Source organism: Salmo trutta, chromosome 14, assembly GCF_901001165.1.
Source record: "Salmo trutta chromosome 14, fSalTru1.1, whole genome shotgun sequence".
Classification (NCBI taxonomy): Eukaryota; Metazoa; Chordata; class Actinopteri; order Salmoniformes; family Salmonidae; genus Salmo; species Salmo trutta.
In genome coordinates, this window is record NC_042970.1 from 11,751,626 (window position 1) to 11,759,094 (window position 7,469).

Consider the following 7,469-nt stretch of genomic DNA (forward strand, 5'->3'; position numbering starts at 1 on the left):
CTAAGACAGTCGTGAAGAGGGCACAAAAAAGCTTATTTTCCCTCATTTAATTATTTGTTACTTTTATTTTCTATTTTCTATTTTGTACTTATCTATTTTTTACCTAACAGTTATTTATTTCTTTTTTCTTAAAACTTCTTCAAGCATTGTTGGTTAAGGGCTTGTAAGTAAGCATTTCACTGTAAAGTCAACACCTGTTGTATTTGGCGCGTGTGACAAATAACATTTGATTTGATTTAATTTGATTTGGAATAACAAATTGATTACCCTAATAAGTATTTTTTCTGAGAGAAATGATTTAAGTTATTTGTTTCATTTGCATTTTCAGTATCCATTTCATAGTCATGTTATAGACAGCCAGAGCAGTATCACTAGCCATCACTAGCGCATCAGAGGCTGCTGCCTATAGACATAGATTAGGAATCAATGGCCACTTTTAGAAATGGATCACTTTAACAATGTTTCCGTATCTAGCATTACTCATCTCATATGTATAAACTGCACTCCACACAATTCTACAGTATCTTAGTCACTTTTAAATTGTGTTTACATATTGCATCACCCATTTCATATGTATATACTGTATTGTATTCTATACTACACCACTGAAAGTTAAACAGCCATCTCCAGCACACCAGAGGCTGCTACCTATAGACATAGATTAGGAATCACTGGCCACTTTAATAATGTCTCTGTATCTTGCATTACTCATCTCATATGTATAAACTGTACTTTATACTATTCTACAGTATCTTAGTCACTTTAATTGTATGTAAATATTGCAGCACCCATCTCATATGTATATACTGTATTTCATACTATGCCACTGTATCTTAGTCCAATGCCGCTCTGACATATATGCATATATACTCTTAATCCATTCCTTACTTAGATGTACGTGTATTTTCAGTATATGTTGTGAAACTGTTGGATATTACGTGTTAGATATTACTGCACTGTTGGAGCTAGAAGCACAAGCATTTCGCTACACCCGCAATAACATCTGCTGAACACTTGTATGTGACCAATACATTTGATTTGATTTGAACCAGCTGTGAACAGTATATTGTTCTTATCTACAACATGCATTTTTTTTCACAAGCAGACCTCAACAATACAGGCGGTGTCTATCTAAAAACCCAAGCTATAAGCAATCTTAAGAGGAACCAGGATAAGGTACAGTCATCAACGAACAGACACCAGACTAGTGTTACCTCCTTTTTGGGTTACCCCCTTTGTTTTTGCTCTGCAGTAACAGTAGCTTTCTGTTCAAGGTGGTAAACAAAAACAGCTCTGTTATGAATGGACCAAATGTATTAGGAAAGACATTTGTACTGTGATAATATATTTATTTTTTTCACAACACATTTTCTGGATTGGCAATTACATTTTATTAAAAACTGCTGTTGTTTTTTATTATGTACCTAATTTAATAAAATAATTGTTTAAAAAAAATGTAAAAGGCAAAAAACAACAAAACAGGCGCACAGACTATATAGTAAACAGACAGCATTATATAATTATTGTCTGTGATGCCAACACCTTGGGCCAAGTGGCATGTGTGTTAAGTGTAACACTGCATGTGTTATTGGCACCAGTAGGGGGAGACAGATGGTTCAGCCAAGAGAAGGCAGGGGATTCAGTGGCTTTTATCGCAGGTGCTAGTGTACTGTAGTGTAGAGTAATGTAGCATAGGGTAATGTTATGTAGTGTAGAGCAGTGTAGTGTAGGGTAATGTTATGTAGTGTAGAATAGGGTATCGTAGTGTAGGGTAGGGTAATGTTATGTTATGTAGTGTAGAGTAGTGTAGTGTAGGGTAATGTTATGTAGTTTAGAGAACTTTAGTGTAGGGTAATGTTATGTAGTGTAGCTTATATGTAGTATAATGTACTGTACTGTTATCTTGGGGATATGCATTTACACAGGGCACAGGCATTCTAATCCAAACTGATTCATAAAAAAGATTAACAAAGCAGTGAAGTATAGCAGAGGAGGATGTTCTCCCAACTCACACAGAGTAACTTTGCCTGAGGCTTGAAGACCAATGGTAACTCAGTGGGCTAATGTGGTCTTGAGATGTGCAGAGGACCCAAGTTCACTATTCGGTTGGTTACACGTCATGTTGTCACTTGCCAGGTAACGCTATGTAATTCTTTACTGTTTGTTGAAGCATACACAACTGGACCTTTGGGTTATTGATGGAGGGTGGGGGTTGGGTGCATTACAGTTACTTCGGTTGTACATAAACTGACAATGGGTTCCATGGCAGGTTTTGCGTGTAGCCAGGCTCAGAGGTAAATATCTAATAGCAATTAATAAATAGGCCTGTGAAAGCTCCTCTGAAAAGCAGTAGAGAAAATGCAATCAATCATTCACAATAAAATGCAGTGTGAATAACCCCTTCCCTACACAGACCAGTGTCCAAGGACACGGTTGGTTATGTATTCTTTTCAGAGGCATTTGTGCATCTAGGCTTTATAGGCTGTATGCTTTGTTTCATATTTAAAAATATGTTTCATGCATAGATTTATGACTTCATAATCTGTCTCGATCATCTATTGTTTTTGACATGTGCAACAAACTAACAAGAAGTTTGTTTTTAGTAAATAAATAAACCATGAGTGTTACATATACATCATAAAGATATGTATATCAAAGACATTGTACACTGGAATCGATATGGGTCAGCTGATTTAAACAACAATAGAAGACGGTACCATCATTGAACTCTACAGCACAGCAATATTTGAAATAAATGTATCCTTTTTCTGTGATGGCCACCAATGTTTTTTTGTGTTGGTTTTAAATGATTAAGCAATCTTTATGGATAATATGAAACTGAATAGCCACTGCTCTAACCCGTCTGTAGTTGCTAAGGCAACCCGCTCTCATTCTTTAGGTGCCTCTGGAGAGCCACTCATCATGGACACCACTGTAGGTTTGATTCCCTCCAGCAGAGGGTGCTCAACTCACACATTACCAATGGCATAAAAATCGATTTAGGGCTCTATTCAATCTTGACTGACAATTCAAACTGAATTCTTCTGCTGCTCTATTGTTCGCTACATACTTCAATCTGAGACTGCCATAATTGAAGTTGTTTGTGGTCATGTTAAAATGAGGGGTGTTGTACAAAACAAAGTCATCAGCGATTGGATAATCTCTAACCAATCTCTAACCAATCATTTCTAACCAACACATTTTCAAAATGCTGCTATACCCACATGTGTTCTGGCTCTGGCCCAACCCATCGGTTTCTGGGACCAAGCAGATGGTCTAGAATGGATTTCCATTCTAGAAATCGTCTGGGACGTACTCGGATCCTGACTCATTGTGGAGAAGAAACTAACGTGGGCGTGGAGTAGCATTTGGCCGGAGCAAGGAGTTTGGGTAGCCAGGCAATAATCTTCCGGGAAGTTCAGCTTTACAGCATGATTGAAATTTAAAGGCAACGTTCACGCTGCATATGTCGGCTCAATCGGCAAGTACCTTAACATTTCTATCGCGGAATCTGTAACCCTTCAGCTTTACAGACTGAATAGAGCTCTTAGTATTACAGTCATTCTAATGCTGTGACAAATTCAGTATAGAAAAGATTAAATGATATAAACTAGTGACTATATCTTAACTAAAAAGGTCAAGATGAACAAAATCAGTAGGGTGTAAAATGAATCAATTAAACATGAAATGATTTGGTTATCCCTCCACACAGAATCATGGTGTACCTCACCTAACCCTGTGGCTATTGGGAAGAACACTTGTTTAATCAGACATTCCGAAGCCGTTGGTAACTCTACCTAATAAAATGTGCTTCTCTCTCCCTATTTAATAACTAAACAAATGAAAGACTGCTGTAACACTTCAGGCTTCTATGCACTGTGTTTGGCTTTGCATATTAATTAAGGCGACCAATTGACTCGACTGTAATCTGCCGTGCTTTGATGTACAAAGCCCTCTCTCTGTGTCAGTGTCCTTTGCTAAATGAAGATACTTTAAAGTAATAGAGTAATTGCCTCAAATCGTTACCTGCTGTGGACCACAATACAGTCATTTTCTGCATGCACTTTCTATAGCCTGTCACTAATGATAGACATGGAAAAGCTACTCTATTCACATGAAACAATACCCTCTGAGCAGCATTCTACTTTCAGATCAGGGAGGAAAGGTAAATAACACATTTCCTCCTACACTTTTTCCTACTTAGAAGAAAGAGACCAGCAGAGGCTGCTGTTACCTCAGTAATGTAAAGGGTAAAGGACGTTCCAGTCCATGAGAACCATAGGATGTGTGACATACAGTGTTGATTGATGTGGAAATCCTGTAACAATAAGGGCTGAATAACCTTTAATCTTGTTTAGTGCTATTTCTCAATGTGGTATACTGTACTACTAGGTACTATCAGAATGGTGATTGAGGGCATATCACTCCTTACAACAATGCTGATATAAAAACACAAACTGTGTTCCAACTCCAACAACTGTATGAAATGACGTGGGACTTTGCCAGGTTCGGAGGTACAAACAGCAGCTAGACATCTCTTCAGTCCGAAAATAACTAACTCTTGTGGAGTATTGAAGTGTTGAAGGAAATCACCTCACCTCCATAACCTTGACAGGGAGATTCTGTCTCCTCAGTTCATACAGCCTCCAAAGTTACTCCTCCAAGTGATTAATACAAGAAAAAGCTGTAAATAATAGGAGAACTGAACTTTTCGTGCCAGCGCAGCCTCCATTAAAATGCTGCATTTTAAGCCAAGTTTCCTGACCTCGTATATTCTGTCCAAAGCGCTGCAGGGTGTAATTTTTCTGATTGAGTTCAACATCCTGAGGGCAGTGTGTGTACATGAGAAAGAGTGTGAGTGTGTGAAAAGAAAGCTGCTAAAATCAGTTGCATTATAGTCACAGCACAAGGAGAAACCACAAGGTTTCAGCCATTCACATTGTCATTAAACATACTGAACTGCTCTGAACAGAGATCAGTTCTGTACTAAGTAGTGATCAATGTGTGACGAAAGTAACGTGTCATTACCTTTATGAGTAACAAGTAAAGTAATCAAAATACTTTTTAAAATTGGGTAATATTATTAGTTACTTTGTCAAACAACTCATGCGATACTTTCAGAATCATATCTCTACCAGGCGCGTGTTTCATGATCCGATCTCGACTTGTTTCCTCATTTCGTTCTCAAGCGAGCGGAGAAAGGCTGTTTGGAGAAATGTCATGTCAGCTGCTGTCCATAGAAAGGTTTAGAGAGTGAAACTGATCTTTTCCATTGAACGCTTCTGTGATAGTAAAACCCATAGAGGGCTTTCCCATCTAGTGCTAAGTGTGCCCTCTATACATCTCTATGGGTCCGTGTAGTCTATAACTGGAACTAGAGAAAGGTTTTGAATGAAAAGATAGGAAATCTGTACAGGTTTCCCCATATGATAGTCTATAAGTGCTGCACTATCACAGGAAAGCAGGTCCACAGATGAAAGGAGAAACGAATGATCAAACCTGTGTTTGTAAGTAGTCTATCTATGGTAGAGTGCATGTGGCTCGCCTTGCTCCCTCCAACAGTCAAACAAATGGTTTGATTTAGATATTTAGTTCATGAAAGTAATGCGAAGTAATATAACGCGTTACTTTTCACACAAAGTAATACTGTAAAGTAACTTTTGTTAAATGTAAAATATATTACTTTTCCAAGTAACTAATCCCAACATTGGTAGCGACAGGTTTGAAATAATTCTATAATATATCCATGAAATGAGAGCTGTCTGGGGCAGGCGATTATGCCTCAGTGGTTTGCTTTTTCACTGGGATTTCTCACTGGAGACTGGAATTAGCATGGCTTAAATTTCCTCAGCCCCTCGGCTAATTGAAACGTGTAATCTCCAGAGTCGGCACACCACAGAGAAACTGGGAGGACCGCTCTGAAGCTCTGTCTCAACATGATCTCCTCAAAGCAGACACATTAAACAAGAGTAAGAAGGCTCCAGCTCCCCCAGCAACCTTTAACTACCTTAAGCTCTTTCACTTAAAGCGTTGACTTTAAGCAAAACAGTAACGGTGAGATTTGTGGTTTTAAATGCACTCTCAAAACAATCTTACTCCCTCTCATCCAAGGACGTTAGCTATAAACCGAGAATTAGTTTCAGGGGATGAGATAGGGACAGTGTATGTGTGGTGATTAGTAAAATGCTGTGAAACACAGAACGTTTCTAAAGATAATGTGAGCTGTGCGGTTTGTACTCTGGTCCCCTTCGAACGCACAACATTCTGATGTAGTACACAAGGGCCTGCTAAGTTTGTGAAAGAGAAAACCAGCAGGTACTCAGGCCCCCTATGACCGGAGTTTCCCATCACTGGCTGAGGTGTACTGCATGCTTAGTTAGGGTTGAATTTGCTCCAACAGAGTTATGCAGCAACATTGATTGGCTCAGATGCTTTTTTTTAAGCCCAGAAAGATGCTTCCTAGATATAGAGCATCATCCCGCCTATTCTTTCACGGTTCAGATGGAGGTTGGATGGTTGAGGTGGAATCTGCTCAGCACTCCACAGGTGTGACCTGCAAAGTCTGCCTGGCCCCTGAATCAGGAGCATACTGTAGCTCCCTGACCAGAGGGCATCAAGGGAACATCACACAGCAGCTGTGCTCACAGGCAGGCTCAATTTGAGAAACAGCTTGCTTCAGGTATCTTGAGGGTATCTCCTCATTTGAACTAAGAGTCTGCAGGGACCTCAGGAATAGCAAGATTGAACATTCCTGTCACGGGATTATTGTGTAAAGGTGTGACAAAGTAAGAGTTTAAAAATGTGGCACTGCAATTAAGCTATTAGATTTGCCTTGCTCCCTCCAACAGTCAAACAAATAGTGAGATTTAGAGATTCATGAAAATAATGCAAAGTAATATAACGCGCTACTTTTCATTGTAAAGTAACTTTATGGTCCCTGGAGGAGAGAGGTCATTATTGGCAGGTGTGCACTGCCCTTCAGCCAGCTCTGTGGTGGATTATAAAACCAGGCATGTGTGAGGGAAGCAGGGTGCCTGCCTTCTAGTCAGGGCCTTCTTACAAGCCCTGGGGTGCACGTTGGCATTTATTGTCATTAATCTTGTCCTGGAGGCAGCTCTGCAGAGTGGTCATTAGGTGGCACAGCTACAAAGTCATAAAATCTGATATTAAACCTAACCTTAACCTTAACGCTAACCTTAACCATACTGATAACCCTAATGCTTAACCCTAACCGTAAATTAAGACCAAAAAGGACATTTTAGTTTTCATACATTTTTACAGTATAACACTGGCCAATCTAGCGGAAATCACTCAAGTTCTGCCTCCAGGGCAAGATTCATTTTTATTTAACCTCTATTTAACTAAGCAAGTCAGTTAAGAACAAATTATTATTTTATAATGACGGCCTATCCCGGGCAAACCCTCACCGAACCCGGACGACGCTGGACCAATTGTGCGCTGTCCTATGG